Genomic DNA, 26,841 nt, shown 5'->3' on the forward strand with positions numbered 1-26,841 from the left:
CTTTTATATTCTTTTATGCTATTGACCATAAGTTGTCCTATTTTTCCACGCTACTGGTCATACTGTTCTGTTATAAATGCAATGGATATTTTCTATCTCAAGATCCATTCCTTAAAAGCATCAAAGAATAGAATATAATATTTACAACGTTCATGTTTTTTTGGAATTTAGATCACATGGAAAATATTAAAACAGGATTAAGATAGTTGAATAATAGTTTTGACTAAGTATATGATGACCAAAATGCGAAGTAAAAAATAATATGAAGTAACGGTCGAGCCAAGTGATACATATGCAAACAAATTATGAACTTGAAAATTTGATATTTTATTCTATAATGGAACAAAGGTTTTATAAATAATAACAATATTAAAAAAAATTGACATTAAAACCGTACATAATGATATAGATGGAGATGATGGCAATACTCAATATCATTCTGTACCAAAATGACCATACTCAGGAGGATTTTATTCTATCAACACGTCCTTTGCAGCCACGATATCCATTATCAATATCAGCTATCACAGCTATTTTATTAATATTCCATGGCAAAATAAACACTCTGACCAAATAAAAATAATTTCAAGCAGACATTTTCAATAACGTTTGGATGGAAGTCTCACGTATTTCCTTCCCGCTAATAAAAACAGTCAGGAACATTCGATCCCATTTTCATGATCACTGAATGAGACTATGAGAAATCTTCACTGCATAACGCTGAATGTTATCAGGCTAATGTGGCCCTTAAATGCGGATGAGGGAAAGACGGAAGTGGTTTGTCATTCTTGAGATGGAAAATACTTCGAGTCACTTTACTCGTGACCGTCAGAAAATGAACTGCTGATTAAGAGAAAAGTTTCTGGAAGACCCAATCATCTTGCAGGAGGATCTCAATCATCCTTGTTTCCTTTCCTTGACAAAAAAATCAAAGGAGAGAAAGCTATTCTTTGCAAGTTATTGCAATGTGCAATTATATTTCCTTCATATTACTGAACTAATAATATGAAAAAGTGTATATTTGGGTCATAGATTAAAATACAAGTCATGGGAATGGCTCAAAATATTGCACGATAATGCTATATTAATTATTAAAACACTTATTATAAAAATATGACAGCAAGAAATAATAATAATAACAATAATAATATGGATAATAAAATCATAGAATATTATTAATACCGACAACAGCAATGATAATATAAATAATAATGAACAGCCTGCATATAACTACAGAAACACCGTTTAAATTCTAATAAACATGCCATTCATACGCAGTAATACTTTAACCGTAACTCAAGATTCACATCACTATTCAAAAGTATACTTAAAGTCCATAGATATTAAAATCTTGAGGTTTTGCCATTCCACCCTTTGAGATATGTTCCACAAACTGAATCCAAATGTATAATTGTTCATAGAATGATTACGGTGTATGAACATTAATAACGTAACAAATTCACATTTTATAGAGCATAGAAGCTTTGATTGCGTTATCTCTGAAAACGTTTGAAGGGATTAATTCTCTTGAGCCAGCATCTAAATCTCTAAGGAAACGTAAATAATCCAAGCGAAAATCAGGCAGTAATGTGAGCCCTTATTCCAATAAAGGTAAACAAAGGCTTGCAAGAGGCTGTGCCAAAATTATTCAAGAACTGGATGTGATACTTTGTTATACATTTATGTCAGAATTATTATGATCAATATTTCCATGATCATAAAAATGTCTAGTTTTGCAGAGTACATACAGGTTTTGTGATCCTGATATATCTAAACGACCTGAATATTTTGTGGGCGTCTTATGATAAATTTTCTTTTAAAGAATACCCAAAAATATATATTTTTTAAAGAATGCTACATAGCCAGAAACAGGAAGAAGTAATATGGCTTGACGTTGAATAAAGCGTTAGATAATATTTGTATTATAAATGACCAAGGTCATGAAGAAATATAGCGATTGTTGTTAAAAGAATAATTCTATTATTAATATCATTTTACTGTTGTTTATGTTGATATCCTTTCGTACCGTAAGATATGGTAAGTTGCAGTCAAAGAGGATATATGCTAGGGGCTAATAGACTCATCCTACTGGACTTTCTGGGAACCGGAGAACTGAAACATCTGAAGCCAACTAACTTCCCAAAGGATAATTTTTTATTGATGAATATTTATGTACACACAAACGTATATATATATATACATATATATATATATATATATATATATATATATATATATATATATATATATATATATGTATATATACATATATATATATATATATATATATATATATATATATATATATATATATATATATATATATATATGTATATATATGAGAATGATAATTTATCACTAACACCCGGAACCTTAATAGATCTAAATATCAATCACAAATAACATTTAATGACGAATTCGACCTTGGAAATACATTTGCACTAAATATTCTTTTTTTTTTTTTGATAAAAGATTCTGGATGGGCAAGAACTCGAATCTGGGTCGAAAAATACCACAGCAGCAGACTCTACTAATGTGCCATCAAGAGAGAGAAATTCATTTCAAGTCCACTGTACAGATCCGTGTCGAATTCCGGAGTCTGTCCTGAGACATGAACTCAACATTCCCCACCATGATAGCTCATTAATGACTTTGCAACACGTGGCTATTTATCATGATCCTTTTTCACTACACACGTGACTTAAAAAGATATGAATATAACTACAAATAGGATTTAATATTGAATTCTATCTTGGGTTATACACATCCACTGAAAATTCTTTTTTTAAGATAAATGCTTTCGGCTGGGCAAGGACTCGAAATTACATTATGCCTCTGGGTCGAAACAACGACAGCTGTCAAGATAGATATAATTTAATTTCAATTCCATTGAACATATTCCTGTCGAATTCAGGATTCTGTACCTAGACTTGAAACTAATGAGTTTGCAGCGCGTGGCTATTTATGACGATCATTTTCCACTAACACACGTGACTTTAATAGATGTAAATATAAACCATAAATGGAATCTAATATCAAATTAAATCTTGCGAATATTCAATGAAATATTTTCAACGACGTTTTAGGTGTTGCTGTGGATCACTGTGTACCTCTAATTCATGGTCTTGTGGGTAATTGATTTGGCCTATTCTAAAAGGATGAAAAAAAAAAGAAAAAAAAAGTGAAAGGGTTTTACTAATTTGCACTGCTTATTTCCTTTCATAATAATCATTTGTACACATTTTCATTAAAATACTAGAATGACTAAATATATCTGTTAGGTCAACACCTGTTATAAATTAAATTTTCTAACTAATCAAACTTTCCCTGATGTAGAGATATAGTTAGTTGGATTAACTAAAGTTTGGTACTAAAATAGTAGTCTAAAATAAATATGCACTTTATTTTCTTATAAGTGTTAGAATCATGTCAGTAGATAAACAGGAAGAGAGAGAGAGAGAGAGAGAGAGAGAGAGAGAGAGAGAGAGAGAGAGAGAGAGCACTGGTGCAACATATCCACCCTCCTTTAATGTTAACTTTATATGCTAAAATGGGTTCCTTAATTCATCTTAACCAGATTTACGCAAACTACAACATCGTTCAGTTCATAATGCGTCTGCAGTGGCCCGAGAACTCTACCGGCATGAAGCGTTTCACTCACTTGGAAATCTTGTAGCAGGCTCTTCTGAGGGCATCAACATTCTTTACCGATAGAGCAAATATGGACGAGAATTACATTTAAAAGTATTGGAAAACTAGCCCTTGAGTAACGTTGTTGTTTGGGACGGTCTTTGAGTTGAGAGATCCCTTGCCTTAAATCATCCGGGGCTCCACAGAGAAGAGCAATTAGAAGCAATAAATTAATTATAACAGGGCTAGCATCATAATTGCTGACTAAATGCGTTGTTCCGCTGTTGAATGGCCCTGTGTAGGAAGATTTATAGTACTAAAAGCATCCACCTAAAGCCTTTGGGCAAACGTGGGCTATGTCTAAATACGCCACAATGGCTGTGCTTTATGAATAAGCTTTTCTTCTCATTTTCAATCCATTATGTGGAAGCATTAGATGGAGGAGAAAACACCTATCAAACCATGGCGTGTTAAATCAAAATGGGCCTTATAATATTTTGATTAAAAATGAGAGGATGTCGGTTTGGTCTTTGTGGACAACGAGCGAACGCTTGCGATTTTCCACAATGATGTTCCATAACACCATTAATCCCACAACACCAAGCAACGGTCTGAGGGGTGTCCCCTGAAGGAAGATTTCCTCTGTATTTTATAATAAATTAATTTCGTTTTTAAAAGAAAATGGGTTATGAAAGATCATCTCTCCATGACGAATTGCTTCATGACAACAGAACTTCTATATCCAAAAACAGTTTGCGTGGGTACATTCTCAAAATCGCCAATTTAGCTACTACTTTTGAAAGCCCAAACTATATTTTTATTATTACTATTACAGCCCAATCAATTAGCTCCAGTACAGCCTGGCCATTAAACTAAATATCTCTCTCTCTCTCTCTCTCTCTCTCTCTCTCTCTCTCTCTCTCTCTCTCTCTCTCTCTCTCTCTCTCTCTCTCTTACTTATCTTGCGCCCTTGAACTATACAGGTATTTGTAAAATTACTTTTTTAAACTTATATTCATGATGGTCTGAACGAGCAATTGTCATCATATTTCATTACAATAAGAGGCACTCATCTGAGCTCCTTATAACTGGTTTTAATAAGCCAATAATGTTGAAAAGTGATGCCATCCCTAGAGACAGGGAAATGACGGTGTATATTAGGACAGAGTACCCTGCTTCTTATAAGTCCGGCAATGAATGTGGATGTCATGAGATTCCGGTAATAAAAGTTTGTGGTAGGCATAACAACTTTTATTTGTGTTCAATCTACCGGAATCCAGACATGGATGATTCTATCTTCAATTGTCTTCTTACCATTATGGCTAAGATACAAGAAGATGATAGAAAGGCTTCTTTTGTCTTTGTTGGTGATTTCAATGCTCACCATAGGGAGTGGTTAAGTTCTCTCTCTCCTACTGATCGCCATGGCTTTAAGACTTAAGAGCTTTAGAGTTTGCCTCTGAATCCGGCTGTGAGCAAATCATAAGTGAAGCTACTCACAGGTCTGGTAATTGCTTGGACCTCGTATACACTGACTCTCCTGGCGTTATATAGTAAGGTTGGTTCTCCAGTCGGGACATCTGATCATGCCTTGATTTCATTAGTAGTGAAGACTGAACAGCTTGTTCCTGATGTATCATACTCTTGTAAAATTTATATAAAATCCCAAGCAGACTGGAATGGGATTTTGCATGATCTTTTGCGTTTGAATTGGTCACAATTATATAGCAGTGTTGATCCTATTGTCCCTGTGAATGAGAATCTAGTCAACATAATTGATAGGCGTATCCCTTCTCGTGTGCTAAGGTACCGAGTGAAGGACAAACCGTGGTTCAATGATGATTGTAGACGTGCTTATTTGGAGAAGCAGGAGGCCTATCATCTTTGGAAGAGTAACAGATCAGATTTGACCTGGAATAACTATACTCAGCTTCGAGCTTTTGCTCAGAGAGTTTATGCCTCAACTGAAAAGGAATACAATTTAACCATAAAAGAAACCCTTTCTAGTACAACTCAGGAACATAAATGGTGGTCTACCCTTAAATCTGCACTCTTTGCAGTAGATGCAACAGTTCTTCCTTTACTTAAACCAGATGGCTCAGTCACTCACTGTCCAAAGGAAAAGGCAACCCTTTTGGCTGATGGTTTTGTCAGTAAACAGAGTAATGAAAAACTTGAACTTCCTCATTCTTGTTTTTCTGAGGCTAAACTAACTAGTTCAGCTTTTCGATCTCGTGAAATTAAAGCTCTGTTGATGGACCTTGATGCTTATGGAGGTGTAGACCCAAATGGTATTTTTCCTTTGTTTTTTATAAAGACTGCAGATCTCTTAGCTCCAAAGTTATCTGTTATTTTGCACAAGTTAGCAAGAAGAGGAACTTTTAGAACTTGTTGGAGAATTGGTAACGTTACTCCTCTATGCCAATGTGTTTGTGGTAGCTCAAGTCCAACTGATTACCGCCTAATTTCCATTACTCCCATATTATCTAAAGTTTTTTAACGTCTTCTGGCAAAACGTCTAAATAGGTTTGCTGAAGGTAATCATCTCCTTAGTTTGCAATTTGGTTTTCGTAAAGGCCTTGGAGCGTGTGATGCCCTTCTTACAATCTCCAATGCTGTACAGAAATCCCTTGATTGAGGTCAGCAAGTTCGTATGATTGACCTTGATTTTAGTGCTGCCTTTGACTGTGTTAATCATGAGGCCCTTGTTTTCAAACTGAAACAGTTGGGAGTGGGTGGGTCGTTTCTTAGCATTATTATTAATTTTTTAAGTAATAGATCTCAAAAAATTCTTGTTGATGGGCACCATAGTGAGTATAGGAATGCGATATCTGGTGTTCCACAGGGTAGTGTGCTTGGCCCATTACATTTCCTACTATATACACATGACATGTGGTTTGGCCTAGAAAACAAGCTTGTTGCATATGCAGATGACACTACTCCCTCTGCATAAATTATATCCCTTGAATGTAGATCTGGGGTTGCTGAATCCCTTAATAGAGATCTAGTTAAAATTAGTGCATGGTGCAAATTATGGGGTATGAAGTTGAATCCTAACAAAACTCAAAGTATGATTGCAAGTAGGTCAAGGACGGTGGCTTCTCAACATCCGGATCTCAGTATTGATAATGTTTCTTTAAATTTGTATGACTTTTAAAACTTTAGGTGATTCTCGACAGCACATTTACTTTTGAGAAACACATTACGTCTGTGTCTTCTTCCATTGCTCAAAAAATTGGCTTATTGAGAAAGCCTTTCGAGATTTTCGGTAATCAATCTATTCTGAAGAAGTGTTTTAATTCATTCATTCTACTTTGTTTTGAGTATTGTTCTCCTGTCTGGTCTTCAGCTGCTGATTCTCATCCTAATTTGTTGGACAGAAACTTGTGGTCTATTAAATTTCTTATTCCTGACCTAGATATTAATCTTTGGAACCGTCATTCAATTAGTTCATTATGCATGTTGCATAAGATTTTTCATAATTCTGACCATCATTTACATTCAGATTTTCCTGGACAATTCCATCCTGTTCGTAATACTAGGCAGGCACAGTATTCTAGAGGTTTTATTCCAGCTGTGACTAAGTTGTGAAATGATCTTCCTAATCGGGTAGTTGAATCAGTAGAACTTCAAAAGTTCAAAGTTGCAACAAATATTTCTATGTTAAACAGGCTGGCAGAAGTCTTTATATAGTTTATATATGACATATCTGTTTTGATGTTGTTACAGCTTGTAGAATGATTTATTGTTAATTTGTTCTCTTCATTTATTTAATTCCTTATTTCCTTTCCTCACTGGGCTATTTTTCCCTGTTGGAGTCCCTGGGCTTATAGCATCTAGCCTTTCCAACTAGGGTTGTAGCTTGGCTAGTAATAATAATAATAAAAATAATAATACTGATTGGCTCCTTTATTTGAAAAAAAAAAATCGTTTTTATTTTCTATGTAGGCTAACGATTGTCTTCGGGTGGAAAACCTTACCGCCGTTAAACCAGGGAACGCCCTCTCTAACCCCTAGTGGCCTAGTCCATGATTAGGCATGCTGTATCAAGGTCTAGGTTCTCAACCAAGGGGAAATTTCAGGTTTTCAGGAGGCGGGGTGAATTGGGACCACAGATTTAGTCAAAAATCTATTTAAATTGTTAGTTGATAACGATCCTGATGATTATCAAAATGCATTTCCAGAGCTTCCTTGATTCTGGAGCATATTATTGTTCTATGAAAAATCAAATCTAGAATTTTGGCCCGTGATATGCGATTCCTACCAAAAGTGTCAGAAAGAGCAATCCGTGCATTGCTTCCGTTTGTGTCGACATATCTTTGTGAGTTAAACTTTTCAACTCTGTTGTAAGTTAAAATGATACAACGTAGTAGGTTAGAGTTGTAAAATGATTTGAGTTGCGCCCTTTCAAGCAGTCTTCCGCGAATATGAGAAGTGGCGAAGAAAAAACAATCACAGGTGTCTCATTGACTTAATTTTCTTCTGAATAAAATAAACTATAAATTTACAATACTCTGGTATCCTATTGAACTCTTTGTTTATTGCATTACCCTCACTTTGGTATGTTAAATAATTCATTATAAATATAAAAAAACTATTTTACTTTAATTCGTTTCGTAAATTCATCAATATTTTAAATTTACATTTAATTTGTAAAACCCCACTATAAAACATACATGTAAAATTATAAAATGTATATGTACTAATATGGAAAAGATGAAAGGATTTCTTGTATCATATGGAATGCAGAAAATCTTGGAAAGGAGGGAAATGACATTCAGCCATACGGCAAAAGGGGTTTAAAGGTCACTCATGAGGCGAGGGACTGTAACAATGCCCAGAGTCTGACCGTATATCCATATGATCAGTGCCAAAAGCCCCTCTTCACCCAAACTAAGAACAGGCAGGGCAAGGCAATGGTTGGCTGCTGATGACTCAGCAGGAAGACCTATAGGCTCCCCAAGAAACTATCAAGTTTGAGCGGAACTAGATCTCCCGTCCAACAGAACGTCAAGCAGGGATGTTTCCAATAGGCCGAACAAGGTAAAGTGCAAAAAGCAATATGTAATTCTTTGTACAATTAGAATAAAAATTTTGGGAAAATTAATGTAGAAAATTAGCGTAGTCCACCCCTCTCTCTCTCTCTCTCTCTCTCTCTCTCTCTCTCTCTCTCTCTCTCTCTCTCTTTGTCTGTAATACTACGATAAGAGATGAATTAACATTAATCATTAGTTATGAGCATTTCTATGATTAAGCTAAAAAAAAAAACTGAAGTGTAAGCTAATGACATGAAATTTGATCCTTATTATCTCAATTATTTTAATCAGTGCCAAATCTACCATGCAATATTTAATGTTTTAATCATACATTACAGTGATTATAAAACTCATTTTACTGCACCTGCGTATATATGCACGTGGCGCATATGCGTCTTACAGTGTGTGTGCTTATTTGTGGAAATTCACAGAAAACTATCATTATTGAAACTGCCAAGAAATCACTATTTTCAAAGCCATTAAAACGAGGGCGACTGAAAGCCGTTCTCTGTAATTATAATTTAAAGTGCCGAGCTCAAGTGTGGACACATCTCTCTCCATATTTTAGATCGTAAATTAAAGCACGGTTAGAGAGAGAGAGAGAGAGAGAGAGAGAGAGAGAGAGAGAGAGAGAGAGAGAGAGAGATTTACGAACCATGGGCTTAGAATAAAGAACATTTAGATAGCTTACCTCCCATTTCGTCGTAACTCGGTTCCAAATGACGGTGGTCTCTCCTGGCTGATGACATGCAATCGGAGCCATTTTGCAAACGTTCATTAATCACATGAACGAAGCTGGAAATCGTTCCAGCTGGTCCTTATTTTTCATCCGGCCAAATCCACATCCGGGGTACTGCTGAGTAAGCTAGGGAGGAAACCAATAATTATAGTATTAGCAACGGTGGAGTGAACTATGTATTAGGTACGTTCTGTAATATCGAACCAGCGCTGCCCTGTTATATTGCTTTTCATTTTGTACTAAATTATGGCGTTATGCATGTTTCTGCATCATGAAAGACCTTGACTTAATTACCACCACATAAATTATGTCCGTCTATAAAGATGATCCTTCGCTTATCAAATCGAGAACAAATTATGGTCTTAGTCGTTTCATCAAAAACGGCTATTACGTTGCATTTACGTACTTATCGTCATATATCACAGTTTTTTTTTTTTTTAATCTGACTTTCTTTTGCTGGTTAAAAAACCTAGAATTTCATTCAAGGGACAGGAAACCTATTAAATCCAGAAAAAAAGACATGACAATTTTTTCTATAAAATTTGCGCAGTTTAACATATAAAGAGTATTACACACACACACACACACACACACACACACACACACACACACACACACACACTATATATATATATATATATATATATATATATATATATATGTGTGTGTGTGTGTGTGTGTGTAAATACATATATACACATATATAAATTAATATAATTATATACATATACATACATACATATATATATATATATATATATATATATATATATATATATATATATATATATATATATATATATATACTGTATATATATGTGTCTGTGTAAATACATATAAATATAAATTTATATATATATATATATAGATAGATAGATAGATAGATAAATATAGATATATACTGTATATATATATATATATATATATATATATATATATATATATATATATATATATATATATATATATATATATATATATATATTTATATGCGTGCCTATGCATACATTACCCCTAATAAGTATATAGGACAGAGGCAATTTGAAGGCACCAATAGCTAGAAACCAACATGTCTAAGACCACATAACTGTATCTGATAATTTGACAGGAAAAATTTGTCTCAAAGATAATGGACCTTTACATTACTAAACTCATTTTGTTACTTACATTGTAACAAAGTTCTTTTTCGCACGCTGCTATATATTTCAGAACTAAATCTCCTAATTGCATGTTACAGTACATTTTATGGTATCAAGCTGTTAATTAAATGGGAGAATGTGTTTTTATGGTCACCGAGCAATATCGAAAATGGACGTTCCGATGCATTGAAAAATAAAATCTTATTTCCTTGCAAAATGTAAAATAAAGAAATTACAATTCATTTCCAGTTATTCATTTTGTAAAAAGTATGTCAGAATTGGGAAAAGAGAAAAAAAAACTTATATCGCTGGTCTTTCGATCAGCGAAGTTAAGAAATGCTTGCGCTCAAGACTTCGATGGGTGACCACAAAAAAATGACAAATGTTGTCTGTACATCTGTGTTAAGGAAGAAGGCGTATGTTATACACACACACACACACACACACACATATATATATATATATATATATATATATATATATATATATATATATATATATATATATATGTATATGTATATATATATATATATATATATATATATATATATATATATATATATATATATATATATATATATATATATATACACACACACACACACACACACATATATATATATATATATATATATATATATATATATATATATATATATATATATATATATATATATATATATATATTTGACATTTGTGGCAGCTTTTTACAGAAAACGCAAATGTAAGCGTCTGGCGATTATTCGGGACCTTACAGACTGTGTGTAAATATAAAAGATTACAGCCATACGACATACACTATAGTCTATTTTTTATAGCGGTGCATATTTTCACCGACTCACAGGGGTGTCCTTTTAGCTCGGAAAGGTTCCTGATACTTGATTAGTCGGAAGTATTTTGTCCGAACACCTTCATTGTTCTTAAATAATTACCAACTAATGTGAATCAAAACTTATTTTCTAACATATAGTTCTCCATCAGATATATGTTTTGCCAATAAACAATGTGAAAGAATGAGTATATTATAAAGTATCGTCATAGTAAGTCTAAATTTAATATCACAATCCAGTGAAGTCAACGACAGCTGCTTATTTTCGGATGCACGATTTGTAATTTTGTAATTTTTCACATATTTTACCCGAAATTGGGATAAATTACACTCAGCATAAGTTGAATATGTTATTATAAACTTTCTTCGAATACCAGAATTTACCAAAAATATGGAATTGATAAAACCCGATATTTGGGAAAACTTATGGGGAGGTAAAAGAACAGCCTGTAGCGGCCTGGCGGGAAAACAATCCCGTCTGACTGTCATAGACGCAGTTTTCTTTTTCGTAAATAGTTCGGCCTATTCCTTTCAGTTTAAATAGATTTGCATTGTCTCTCTTCGTAATATTTTTCTTAGTATTTTCCCTCATTCCTGTTCCTCACCTAATATCTATCTATTTTCCCCGATATCCCTTCTTTCATATATGGGATATCCGCACTACGATTCCTTATTTCTTTTCCTCTGTGGAAAGTGTTGGCTTGAAGGGAAGTGCGTGCTAGTCTAATTGAAATAGTGTAGAGGCGGGAATAAAAAAAATACTATGCTTAATTTCATTTGATATAATGTGAGCTACTGAACAGGTTTACAGAATATGCTATACTTGCTACACAGCATAGAATTTATGTTGCTATTATTATTTACATACTTACTGACGTAAGGTACAAAACAAGGTATCGTAGTGCGGGTATCCCATATATGAAAGAAGGAATATCGGGGAAAATAGATAGATAATAGGCGAGGAACAGGAATGTAGGAAAATACTAAGCAAAATATTACGAAGAGAGGCAATGCAAGACTATTTAAACTGAAAGGACTAGACCGAACTAGATTACGAAAAAAAAAAAAAAAAAAAAAAAATAAACTGCGTCTATGCCAGTCAGAAGGGATTGTTTTCCCGTCAAGCCACTGCAGCTGTTCTTTTACCTCCCCATAAGTTTTCACAAATATCGGGTTTTATTAATTCCATGTTTTTGGTATATTCTTGTATTCAAAGAAAGTTTAAAATGTGTGAAAAATTACAAAATTACAAATCGTGCATCAGAAAATAAGCAGCTGTCGTTGACTTCGGCGGATTGTGTTATTATTTAGACTTACTATGACGATACTTTATAATATATTTATTGTTTCACATTGTTTATTGACAAAACATATATCTGATGGAGAAATATATGTTAGAAAATAAGTTTTGATTCACATTAGTTGGTAATTATTTAAGAACAATGAAGGTGTTCGGACAAAAATACTTCCGACCAATCAGGTATCAGGAACCTTTCCGAGCTAAAAGGGCACCCCTGTGAGTCAGTGCAAATATGCACCGCTATAAAAAATAGACTATAGTGGCTAGAACTGATATCGTCTACAACTGGCACTTATTAAAAAAAGATTTCAATTTTTTAATACTGACTATGGTATTTTCGTTTAAAAATTATCTCTAATTTTAAATTAAAATTCGAATGTGAACTACGTCCAGCTCTCTATATGTATGATGGTAATGCAGGATGCTGTAGCCTATGATGTTATGCATCATCAATTGAACGGCTAATTTGCAATAGTTTGCAAAGTAAATACTCCTTAAACTTTTCTGAGATAGAATATAATTATTTTACTCTGAGGGAAAGAGGTACAACTGAAATTTGTGAACCGCCGTTAGAACTAACTCTGTTCCCTTTGATGTTCACGAAACGCTAATTGTGTTATAAGCCTTCAGGAACAAGAGCTTAATGAGTCTCTGGTTTATGCAATCAATTTGCTAAACATCAGCTTTTCCGCTCTATTAAAGGCTCAGAGGCATTTACTTGTGGTGAGGATTCCATAAAAATAAACGGTTAATTTGATTAATGGTTTAACCTGTTCTCATTCTGGTGTTGATCGTGATTACAAAATAGATTTCCGTCTTTTTTTAACGATGTATCGAGAGCTTTCAACATTTGGAATTGAATTATTAAAATAGATTCATGAGAATCAGCGGCGGCTTACAGGGTGTTATTTCAATTGAGATTTAAAGATGCAAATGAAGCTTTGAAATATATAGATTGCCCAACTTTGAACTAGAATTAAGTTAACAGGAAAGGGAAAGTATTAAGGAGAATTAATTACTAATACATAAGGCAATCGTTTCGTCATTTCCAAATGGGATCATACTGTATAATGACGTGGTATAAATAAGCAACAAACTAGGAAATAGAATTTGCATGATTTTAGTGATAGGAAATGCTAACTATGATGACAAAGACGAAGGGAAATGGAGCTGTATCATTTTACAAGTCAAGAGCGATGCATTTATGATTTTACAACTAAGGAAGTGATTCAGCAAACAAGGAAAATGGATTTTCATGATACTCCTAGATAGGAAAATGCATATATGATTTTCAATGTAAGTGGGATATATTCCTAAGAATACACACACACACAAACAAAGACATATGTGTATATATATACAGTATATACATACATACATACATATATATATATATATATATATATATATATTAATATTAATATACATATATATATATATTAATATTAATATACGTATATATATACATTAATATGTGTATATATATATGAATATATATAAATATTTATATATATACATGTATATATATGCATATATATATATATATATATATATATATATATATATATATATATATATATATATATATATATATATATATATATATATACACGTGTATATATATGTACATATGAATATATTTATATATATTTATATATACATATATATATATATATATATATATATATATATATATATATATAACATATATATATATATATATATATATATATATAGAGAGAGAGAGAGAGAGAGAGAGAGAGAGAGAGAGAGAGAGAGAGAGAGAGAGAGAGAGAGAGAGAGAGAGAGAGAGAGAGAGAGAGAGATAAATAAATGCATCCGCTTCTGGTCTACTGTAAGACAAAAGCCTCAGATATGTCCATTTATGTCTGGGGTTTGGCCAGTTTTCATCATCAAGCTGGCCAGTACATAATGGTGATGATCGGAGATTTTCGTTTAATCGCTCTTAGTTAACCAACCTGGTATGGATAGCCCTGACTAGTAAAATTTTGCTGATCACGGCGATACGCAAACCCATTCACCATACTAAGGTAACCCCACTCAGAAAGGGATATATATATATATATATATATATATATATATATATATATATATATATATATGTATATATATATATATATATGCAGTATATATATATATATATATATATATATATATATATATATATATCCAGTATATAAATGTATATATATATATATGTATATAAATATATATATATATATATATATATATATATATAAATATATATATATATATATATATATATATATATATATATATATATATATATATATATCCAGTATATAAATATATATATATGTATATAAATATATATATATATATATATATATATATATATATATATATGTATATAAATATATATGTATATATATATATATATATATATATATATATATATATATTATACACACACACACTATATATATATATATATATATATATATATATATATTATACACATAAATCTATATATACATATATATATATATATATATATATGTATATAGAGTGAGAGAGAGAGAGAGAGAGAGAGAGAGAGAGAGAGAGAGAGAGAGAGAGAGAGAGAGAGAGATGAAAAATAATTAAGAAAATCAGATGATTCTTTGAAGAGTACCTTGAGAAGTTAACATCTCGATAGGTCAAGCTTTGCAACATGGTAACAAAAAAAGTGACCCGCAGCTGGAAATAACTCATAGAATTAATAATTTCCACAACAGTTTGAATTTCCTTTATTCCATCATGAAAGACAGAAACATCTCAAGAGTAGTCAAAATTATAATATACACTTCTATCTTAAGGACAGTACTTACATATGGGCATACATCATGGACCCTATAACAACTAAGGCCAGAAGCCAGATTCAAGCTGCAGAAATAAGGCTCTATAGATTAATCAAGGGAGTCACAAGACTAGACAGACTTTGCAATGAGGACATGAGGAGAAAACTAGAATTGAGAGTTATTTTGAAGTTTGTAGAAAGAGGACAGCTTCGATGGTATGGCCATGTGTAGAGAATGGATGAAAATAGATATCCTAGAAAGGGTGTAGATTGGATCTCTGAAGGAAATAGACCAGTTGGGCTATTAAGGAAAAGATTTTAGGAAAATATATATATGCCAATGAGAAAGAGAAACTCTTCTCTACGAGAGTTAGAAAATGAAAAGTTGTTTGAAGACAGAGAGCGTTGGAGAGAAATCTTGAGGCCTGGCGACTAGGAAGCTTTGGCTTACCTGACGTCCGGTTTTATATATATATATATATATATATATATATATATATATATATATATATATATATATATATATATCTACATATGTATATAAATATATATATATATATATATGTATATATATATATATATATATATATATATATATATATATATATATATATATGTGTGTGTGTGTGTGTGTGTGTGTGTGTGTGTGTGTGTGTGTGTGTGTGTGTGTATCTAGAGGCATGTAAACGTTATGGTTCACAAATTATAACTGCGTATACCTTAAAAACTCTAAGTAACAAGTATTAATAAGCAAATCACATCAGATATATATCTCACATTCATTCACACCAATACATCAGCGAGGCTGCCTTCACTAAAATAATTAAACAAAGATAGTATACGTATCCGTTTCCCCTCAAAAATGTAGAATGATGAAAGCCCGATGTGTTTATAGTTTGTGTTGTGATAATATTTACTGAGCGATCGTATGTTTGGTTTTCTCTTTCAATGCCTTGTCTATCTACTTGTTTAATGTCACATTTATCTTCAAGTTCTTTGCATCGATATTTTTTATTATACGAAGCCAGAAAATCCTTTGGCCGTTTCTTGATCCATCGAAAAGAAATACTGTTAAAAGACCAATGAAGGAAGTGAAGCAAGAGTTCATCGAGCAAAAAAAAACTGAAACACTAACTGAAGGTGATAATGGGTTGTAAATATGACAAACGTACTGATATATAGCATATTTTTTTCTGGAACTTCAACGTTTTCCCCTTCAGTGTTCTGTCTCTTTATGACTTGGCATTACCATTTTCGCCTTCTCAACAGCTGGCGGAGAACAAGTTTAACGGGACAAGTTTCGCTTTGAGACGGGAAGGAAGAGGCCGCGCCCTAAGGCGACCACCCTGAGCTTCCTTTTGAAACTCGACGCGACGCCCAACGTGGCCCATATGGAGGGCGTGAAGAGATAAAAATGTACTAGAGCTTAATACCCGGTTACTTTTACTTCCGGAATGCAGATTATCTTGAAACTTACGTTAATGATGATAATACTATTAACAATTATTAATAAATAATCGCATGATGTGCAGATTTTTGTAATATCAAGAACACATGAAAATATATATATTTTTAAAAGTAATTCAATCCCAATATTATTGAAGAATGGGTGGTCTGTCAAACTTAACGCAATTCTAATTTCTTGGTCTATTTACGTAAGTTGACGAAATTAGAAATATCATAAAAATATAAATTTTTTTCTTAGAATTCTAAGGCTTTCAGGGATATATATATATATATATATATATATATATATATATATATATATATATATATATATATATATATATACATACATACATACATACATACATACATATATATATATATATATATATATATATATATATATATATATATATATATATATATATATATATATATATACATTCAAAAGGTTATAAAACACTTGATCATGGTAAACTACCGCACTAAACAGAAAATGAGGTTTAAATTAATTTACCTACATTTCTAATAGCAAAGCTCATGCTAAGCAGCAAAGAATAACTAGAAATGCATTACAGTGAATAATCTAAAACCGTCCAAGTTTTGATGGATAACTCATCTATGAATAGTACTAAATGGTCTATAAATAAAAACATCTGCTAGTTTAGGAACAAATGACAATAATCAATCCAAGACTTCAGTAACACCAACACTTAAAGTATACGTTACGGAAAATGATTCCTCAATGCAATTGCGGTTTATCAAAAGAAATGAAAATTTATCCTACAATTGAAAGGAATCTCTGAATACCATAAGCGATTAGACCGTTAAAGTAAATTATTTATTAAATAATAATCAAACTATCTGAGAATATCAAATAATAATCAAACTATCTGAGAATAAAAGTACATGATCTATTATGAAATTACATCTAAGAATAAAGAATAGAATGTATCTTTATAACAGAAGTAAATAGTGTAAGAGAGTTCTGAACTAACTTAGCTACGAATAAATAATGACAAAATCACACATATTATTAAACAATCTTACTTACAGTATGTAGTAATTACATTCCTAAAAGTGAATAAATAATGATTAATAGTCTGAAAATAACAAGCCATCAAAATGTATGGGCAACTGAAAATTCAAAGATAAGCAACCTAAGAATGATTATTATTATTATTATTATTATTATTATTATTATTATTATTATTATTATTATTATTATTATTATTATTATTATTATTAGTTGAGCTACAATCCTAGTTAAAAAACCAGGATGCTTTAATATAAGCCCAAGGGGTCCGACATGGATAAATAGCCTAGTGAGGAAATGAAATCAGGAAATTAATAAATTTCAAAAGTAACGAATAGTTAAAGTAACACATTTTAAGAACAGTAACAGCATTAAAATAGATATTTCATAAACTATAAAAAGAAATTTATGTCAGCCTGTTCAACATAAAAAAAAAAAAAAATAAAACATTCTGACAATAACATCTAACCTTCAGAAAGTACGAAAACAACTTATTCAAAGACTAAACCATTTAGCACCAACCATGAATAACAGAAAAATAATTATTATGATTTCCACCATTTCGCCTGAGAACAAACGGGATCATCACCTTTGGTCATCCCGAGCATAAGTTAAACTCGCGGAGCAAGCGTAGTGGTGTGATAATGGCATGTGGTGAACCATTGTGGTTTAGGAGAGATGTGAAATGTGGTGACGGCTTGTATGTGGTGACCTGCCGGTGCTTTGTGGTAAACCACACGTTGTCACTCAGGTTAAATATGAGATGATAACACCGCGATTGATTGGTCTGAGGATGTGTGGTTTTATATCGGGAGCGATCATTACTGGGAGACCCGACCGAAACGAGATGAGCTACGGTCGTGGTTTCACTATTATCGGTTTTCATTATCATTGTAGCTTCTATAATGGTCTTTATGGCCTGACGTTATAGCAGAAAAGTTATTTCTGTTCCTGTTTTCTTCCGGATATAGAGTTTTAAAGCTAATATTTGCAAAATATCTCCCTTATTATTATTATAATTATTATTATTATTATTATTACTATTATTATTATCATTATTATTATTACTACAGACCTAGTTGGAAATGCAGGATGCTGTAAGACCAGGGGCTCCAACAGGGAAAATGGCCCAGTGATGAAAGTAAACAAGGAAAAATAAAATATTCTAAGAACAGTTCAACAATAAAATAAATATTTCCTATATAACTATAAAAAATTGAAAAAAAAACCCAAGAGGAATAGAAATAAGATAAAATAGTGCGCCCTAGCGTACTCTCAAGCAAGAGAATTCTAACCCAAAAGAGTGGAAGGCCATGACACAGAGGCTATGGCACTACCCAAGACAATGGTTTGATTTCGAAGTGTCCTTCTCCTAGAAGAGCTGATTACCATTGCTAAAGAGCCTTTTCTACCCTTACCTAGAGGATGTGGCCACTGAACAATTACAGTGCAGTAGTTAACCCCTTGAGAGAAAAAGAATTGTTTGGTGATCTTAGTGTAGTCAGGTTTATGAGGACAGAGGAAAATATGTAAAGAATAGGTTAGACTATTCGGTGTATGTGTAGGCAAAGGGAAAATGAACCGGAACCAGAGAGGAGGATTCAATGTAATACTATTAGCCAGTCACAGGCAAGGTCTATATGTCACAGGATCCCATAACTCTCTAGCGGCAGTATCTCTGCTAGCTATATGTGTATATATATATATATATATATATATATATATATATATATATATATATATATATATATACACATAAATATATATATACATATATATATATATATATATATATATATATATATATATATATATATATATATACACATACTGTATATAGGCTATATATATAATGTACATATATATATATATATATATATATATATATATATATATGTGTGTGTGTGTGTGTGTGTGTGTGTGTGTGTGTGTATGGTCTTCTTATCCCTAGGGTAGAGGGGAGAGGGAGTAGTCTTACCCTGGTGAGAGTGGGGTGAGTGTGTATGTGTGTGCGCATATGTATATAAATATTTAGCAGTCATTTCTGACGGATCACGTACGGTAGTTATTGTTATAAAAGACGAATAGATTATCCTTATGCAATACAGTATATTAATCAAATAATTTCTAATTCATTTAACCCCATATTGGCCATTCAGTATTAAAGTTAACTTTAAACTAACTATTCACTGTCTGCGCAGGATGATGTTTATCTACTAACGAGTAATTGTTCGCGAAAATAACAACAAAAATATGATTTGCAACATCTACAGATGCTTATATGAAACTTAGAGAGAGAGAGAGAGAGAGAGAGAGAGAGAGAGAGAGAGAGAGAGAGAGAGAGAGAGAGAGAGAGAGAGAGAGAGTTACCTTAATTATACCATGCTACAGATTCCAACAATGAAAATTATGAAATTACGGTACTACAGTTAAAAACGAAATACACTCCTGTTATCGCTAATCTTTACTTTGCTCAAATTTTTGGTGAATAAATAATAGATACTAGAGAAACTAAACGAAAAATAATATGTGAATAAATAATTGTATGAACTTATATATGTTTGGGTGTTAATAAACTCGAAATAATGCCAATCCGTCAATCTCAGTTTTCCTACATTTGACACCATGGTCTGTTAAACAATCATTTCAATAATGTCGATAATAGTAATAATTCTGATAATTTTAATTATTATAATTTGAACAATTTCAGTATTTTTATAATAATAATAATAATAATAATAATAATAATAATAATAATAATTTCAATGGCATAACTGTATATGCTTATTCGTTTTCTAAAGAACAACATTGTATATCTGCTTACGCCACATACGTTCAGGTCGGAGAGAGAGAGAGAGAGAGAGAGAGAGAGAGAGAGAGAGAGAGAGAGAGAGAGTCTATCTCTAACCACGTGTGTTAATATCAGCAGGACGTGAGACCTTCTTGACCCGAGAGACATGTGTGATACATAATAATAGTATTTAATAGGTATTTCGTTCTAATGCTAAGATAATGTTCGCGAGCATTGTCATGGAAAGAGTTTTCTTAAATCATAATTTATTGTTGCTGCAAAGAAAATAAATTTGATTTGTTATCAGCAACTAGTTTCAAATGTGCACTTTCTAGAATTACAAGTGAAAGAATTTTCTTTTTTCCAAATACAAGATTTTTGTCATAAAGGACACAAAAAAGGTACTTGTTGAAATTGTTACCATTGTGATTATCATAAGTTGCCTACATAATCGATAAATAGCTAAATAGTAATCGAATATAACTCTGTCCTACTGTCATATCTTCTAAATTTCAATTTCTTTCTCAGGGTTGTGGTGGCCTATTGCAAACGTCTCTGCCTAGCGATCGCCGGACTGGGGTTCGAGTTACGCTTAAGCTCGATAGTTTCTTGTAGTACCTGCACCCTCGCTATCCTTCTGAGCTAAGGATGCGTGTTTGAGGGAGCCTATAGGCTTACCTGTTGATCATCAGCAGCCATTGCCTGGTCCTCCCTGGTCCTAGCTGAGGTGGAAAGAGGGCTTGGGCGCTGATCATATGTATATATGGCCAGTCCCTAGGCCTAGGGCATTGTCCTGGTAGTTAGGACACTGTCCCCTTGCCTCTGCCATCTATGCGTGGCCTTTAAACCTTTAAATGTGCGGGTTTCGCAAATCCGGGCAAATGAAGCCTTATTGATCCACCCAGGCTGAATTAACGAGGAAAATAGACAGTATTTGATTTGCGTGAGGTTTGGAAACTTTCATTATATGAAAATCAAATTAAAAGATATTCCCTGGAGAACAAAGCCGAGCAAAATCACGGTTCTTCTTAAAAGTATGAAAATAATAACGCAAATAAAAAAGAATAAACTCTTATCCAAGTAACATTCGTATTCTTTTACAATAGAATCAATATATAAAAAGAAAAAAAAAAGATCTGTCGACAATTCATGATAACGATTCACTGATTGCATTAATACTTGAGTAATCAAGATGAAATGGCAGGAATATCCAACGACAGAAGAAATGCATAAAATAGTTGTGATTGATTGAAATTATCTATAATATAACTATCGGGGGAAAGGCTATTCCATTAGAAGAAAATCCTGGGAAAAGACTAAGGCAGATGTGAAATGATCAATAATAACTCAATACCAATTAACTACGTAGTTATATCTCCCCATATCGAGCTTACTTGACCGGAAAAGCATAACGAAACTAGAGGGGCACTCAGTAGAGCGCAGACCTCCGCGGCGGTAGCTTATTTATCGACCTTTTGATTAACCTCGACCTTGACATTTGACCTGAACATGTATTAATTGGCGTGGACTTTCAAACAAATATGAACCAAGTTTGAAGTCTCTCTGACAACGATGTTCAAACTCAAGGCTGATTACGTGAATTGGACATTTTGTTTACCGTGACCTTGACCTTAGACTTTGACCTTCCAAAATTTAATAATTTCCAGATTTTTACATAGCAGTTAATCCCCGAAAGTTTCATTACTCTGCAATTAAAATTATGGCCAGGAAGCTGTTCACAAACAAACACACAAACAAGGGGTGAAACATAACCTCCTTCCAACTCCGTAGGCAGAGGTAACAATGCAGATCATCCAAAGATTTTACCGGAGTTTTTAATGAAAATAATGAATTTTCATTAAACGCAAATAACTGAGCTGTATGAAGGCAAAGGAGTCACCACGGGAAAGAGCACAATTCCGCTCTAACAATCAATACCTGCACTGAAAGCCTAATTACCTGCCTATCACTCATTTTAAGACCCTGCCCTTGTCGTAATTATATTTTCATGAAATTAGTTCCCAATAATCGAATAAGTATTGCACTGGTTTATAGCAATTTCCGATTTTAATTAAGATACCGTTACTCTCATTAACTCGCGCATATCTCAACAGGTGACTACTAAATTTGATTAACCGAGATAAGAAATCAATTACTTTTACCAAACGATTTACCATTAGTTTTCCATTAACCTCTGTGGGGACATGAATTTACGCCCTCCGTTTGTTTTTAGTTTGAGGAAAACATAAAACGTTATTAAAAGTGAAAAATAGAAATGGGTAAAAGATGAGAGGTGCATCTCTTGAGACATACTGTAACAGTCTCGATTATCAATGAAATGACATTTCAGTCTAGCAATGGTCTCAATAAGATACATTATAACAGAATCTATGAAGATATATGGAACTTCTGTGCATAGACTTGAAAGAAAGAAACCTTACTCAATTCAATATTTTTTATAGATGAGAAAATAGATCTGTTGCAACGGTAATAAAATCTTCTAGATCCTTTGTTAGAATAGCTAACAGTAAAATAACAAATCACTATGAGAAGGACATCAAAGAAATAGGACCTATTCGTGAAAATCGTCTGTCTGCTAGAATTAATTGCAATCTAAAAAACTGGCATTAAAAAATTTCTGAAGCACGAACCGTATCAATATCTGGATATGGATAAACCAATAGAAACGAAAGCGGATGTTTGATTTGACTACATACAAACAAACAAACTGAATTTCCCGTATTTGCTTTCTACATAAAATAAGTATCTCTATTCAAGCGAGAGCCAGAAGAGATAAGAAGCACCAGCCATCCTGAATAGATCAATCTACCTGGTGTATTTCATTAAAAGAAAACAAGGAAATTCAATTAGGCACGATGTCCCTCGACACGCCCCTCTGATATGTAATAGCAAGGGTGACCACCATCGTCCAATGGAGGCTTATCAGGTGAAGCGATTGTGGAATAAAGTGAGCTCCCGGATGGAATTTCTGATTGGAATGATTTTATTTTTCTAAGAAAAGATTATTTACATAGATACCCCACTTTCATTTTATAGCCCACTCTGACGGCTGCAGAGGACACGAAAAGAAAGTAAAGAAAATTAAGGTCAAAACCGTCGGAAATGAAAATCTCCTCCTTTTGAAAATGGGGAAATAATAGGAAATTGAGGGAAAACAAGCAGTTGGAAGAAATCATATATATCATTCTATCTAACTATCGGCTTGTGTGGTAACGCTAACGTGTTTTTTGTGTGTGAATGATTTATGCATATATATATATATATATATATATATATATATATATATATATATATATATTTATATATATATATATATATTTATATACACACATATACATATAAACACACACACACATATATATATATATATATATATATACATATATATATACGTATATTTATATATGCATATATATACATATATATGTATATATACATATATATAAATATATATATATATACATATATATGTATATATACATATATATATATACATATATATACACACATATATATACGCATATACATATACATATACATATACTGTATATACATATATATATATATATATATATATATATATATATATATATATATACACATATACATATACATATACATATATATACATATACATATATATATATATATATATATATATATATATATATATATATATACATATACATATACATATATACAACAAATGCAGTCGACTCTAGTCCGCTGCAAGACATAGGCCTCAAAAATGTCCTTAGTGATGTCTGGGGTATAGCAATTTTCATCAACAAACTGGCCACTGCAGACTGGTGATGGTGGAGACTTTACTCTGATCGCTCACAGCAAACCAACCTGGTATGGGTGGCCCTGATTAGTACAGCTTTGCTAATCATGGCGATACACAAACCCTTTCACCACGTTAAGGTATCCCCACTTAGAAAGGGATATATATAAATATATATATATATATATATATATATATATATATATATATATATATGTGTGTGTGTGTGTGTGTGTGTGTGTGTGTGTGTGTGTACATAATAATTAAATCTAGTAAATAAAACAATAGAATCATATATATCTCCTTAGTCCGGATGTGTAATAGTCATCCGTCAACGCTACCGAATTAAAATAGAATTTTGGCGACGAATTGTCTGCACGAACCAAAGGGGGTCGTGAGAACACCATCTTTCAAATAAATGTCACAAGGTACTAAGCCAATTTGATTCTTTCTAAAACCATGCCCGTGATATTCCTTAATGTTTTCATGACCAGTATTACTGATATAAGAAATAACCAAATACGTTTTTTCTGCTTAAGGGATTAAACTTATGTGTGGCATGAGGGTTGTGCAATACGAAATAGTACACAAAAATAAATCAGTGTCACTTCCCTATTGGTACAAATGATTGTCCCTGGAATATCAAGTCTTTTGCAAAATCTTTTCTTTAGCTTAAACAGATAATTATTTGAAGTGTTCATATTGCCAATCGAAAAGAGGCGAAAACTGCTATGAAATCTTTGCTGAAGACTCACGTGTTTTTGTCCTTACTGGACATTCGGTACTAATGTCCTGAGTTCCAAGGTACACTATGACTTTTCATATCCATTATAATGTATTTGCACCTTCTAACGAATATCTAATTAGTAAATGCGAAAGAGTAAAACCAGTCTTAGAGAAAAAAGTGAAATATGAAAATAAGGGTAAGGATGTTTGCTCCCACCTACAGCAAAACCCGTTATCTGTCATACCATTTTTGGGGGCTCTAACACTACCGTGATCTTTATGTTCTATTAAGATGCTAAATTTTTAAATGCGTAAACATGTTATTATCTATAAAATGACCTTGAATATAAGATTCCCTCCTGTTTCCTCCTCACAAGAAATTTCAAATATAACGCTCTCATATTATTATTATTATTATTATTATTATTATTATTATTATTATTATCATCATTATTATTTTATCCTAGATTTAAAAGTTAAGTTGTAAGGTTATCTATTAAAGGATAAACTTGCTTGTACACATATTTACCATTTAAAAGAGCAAAATTGCGCACTCGCTGTGAAATAAAAACATGGAAGTACGAAATCACTTTTGCAAACTAGGTTACTGGTAGGACAGGAACAACTAGATGCATTGTCAAACTTTACATACCAGTACATGTCAATCAGTACCTTTTCTTAATCAGCAGCTAAAGGTAAATTAAAAACGAGTTCTTTCATCGCCTTTGGCTGTCCCGAGTTTTTAGCTTCGCTACCCTAAAATAAATGGTCATAAACCTATGGAGGTTTAAAGGCCACTCATGAATGGCAGATGCAAGGGACAGTCACATTGCCCTATCGAGCAGGACAATGCCCTAGAGACTGACCATATATACATATGATCTGCGCCTAAGGCCCCTCTCCACCCTAGCTAGGAACAAGGAGGGCCTGGCAATGGCTACTGATGACTCAGCAGATAGACCTATAGGCTCCCGAAAACCTCCCATCCTTAGGTCACAAGGATGGTGAGGTTGCAGCGACCAAAGAAACTAACGATTTTGAGCGCGACTCCAACCCCAGTCCAGCGTTCCCCAGTCAGAGACGTTACCAATCGTAAAAGGCAAAAGTTGCAAAAATTTTCTAACTAGTCGATTCATCCTTGACTTAGAAATTGAAGGGGAATTTAACAGCGCGTTATGAATTTAAACGTACGCATTTTCTCCTTAAAGGACGGGAGCTCTGTATGTAGATTGAAATCAGTGTACATATTTTTCTTCCTTGGTAAACATAGGTTCCCCTATCCAATTCATCCTTCTTTGGAACCCTTTTGGGAATCACCTCCCTTACGTGATAAAGAGTAAGTGTTGGCTATATATATATATATATATATATATATATATATATATATATAATATACACCAGTATATGTATATATATATATACCTGTATATATATATATATATATATATATATATATATATATATATATATATATATATTTATCTGGTCACGCTCAACTTTCCCAGTCCCTCGGGTAGGGGGGAAAGTAGTTATAACCTGGTGA

The 26,841-nt window shown here is 32.6% G+C and overlaps 1 long non-coding RNA gene across 1 annotated transcript in view; it reads right to left on the reverse strand.

Moving 5' to 3' along the window:
- Nucleotides 1–476: 476 nt before the first annotated feature.
- The window catches only part of LOC137642674 (uncharacterized), a 133,893-nt gene continuing 107,528 nt past the window's right edge, over nucleotides 477–26,841 (reverse strand). Inside the window, exons 3-4 of the long non-coding RNA XR_011044840.1 lie at nucleotides 9,358–9,531; nucleotides 477–915 (exon numbers count right to left, since the gene is read on the reverse strand). This is a non-coding gene — a long non-coding RNA (uncharacterized lncRNA). The remainder of the gene's footprint in view (nucleotides 916–9,357; nucleotides 9,532–26,841) is intronic.

The sequence above is a fragment of the Palaemon carinicauda genome, chromosome 1, assembly GCF_036898095.1.
Source record: "Palaemon carinicauda isolate YSFRI2023 chromosome 1, ASM3689809v2, whole genome shotgun sequence".
NCBI classification, from domain to species: Eukaryota; Metazoa; Arthropoda; class Malacostraca; order Decapoda; family Palaemonidae; genus Palaemon; species Palaemon carinicauda.